The sequence below is a fragment of the Etheostoma cragini genome, unplaced genomic scaffold, assembly GCF_013103735.1.
Source record: "Etheostoma cragini isolate CJK2018 unplaced genomic scaffold, CSU_Ecrag_1.0 ScbMSFa_283, whole genome shotgun sequence".
Lineage (NCBI taxonomy): Eukaryota > Metazoa > Chordata > Actinopteri > Perciformes > Percidae > Etheostoma > Etheostoma cragini.
This window is the reverse complement of record NW_023267034.1, coordinates 1-435: the sequence shown is the minus strand read 5'-3', so window position 1 is coordinate 435 and position 435 is coordinate 1. Positions and strand designations below refer to the sequence as shown.

The 435-nt window shown below is 38.2% G+C and overlaps 1 non-coding gene across 1 annotated transcript; it reads left to right on the top strand.

Moving 5' to 3' along the window:
- Window positions 1-272: 272 nt before the first annotated feature.
- trnat-ugu lies at window positions 273-344 on the top strand. The gene has a single exon. It is a non-coding gene; the product is annotated as a tRNA-Thr (tRNA).
- Window positions 345-435: the final 91 nt, after the last annotated feature.

The following is a 435-nucleotide window of genomic DNA, read 5'->3' as shown; positions in this document are numbered from 1 at the left end:
ATAGGTACTGGAAGCCACTCGTCCACCAATGCATTACTCAGTGCCAAGATTTGCAGTGAGTGTTGTAATGTCAAGCAGAAAAGCAACAGATGTGTTACGTTTCGACTATGATTTATGCCATAGGAGTGCAAGCATTTTGCCCAGGTTTGATTTTAAGCCACCGCCATGTTTTGAAAACCATATACAAAATAAACATTACATATTTCACCCAGGTTTCTTCTGTTATTCAATGATCTCAGAAAAAAGTTTTTAAAAAAAACTGAAAAGATTGAGGGGATGTAGCTCAGTGGTAGAGCGCATGCTTTGTATCTATGAGGCCCTGGGTTCAATCCCCGGCATTTCCAAGAAGTGTTTTTGTCCAATCTGTAAAAGAGCTGCAAAAGCTCATATTCTGAAAATGAAATAATGCAGCAAGTGTTAAAAGGCAATAAAATT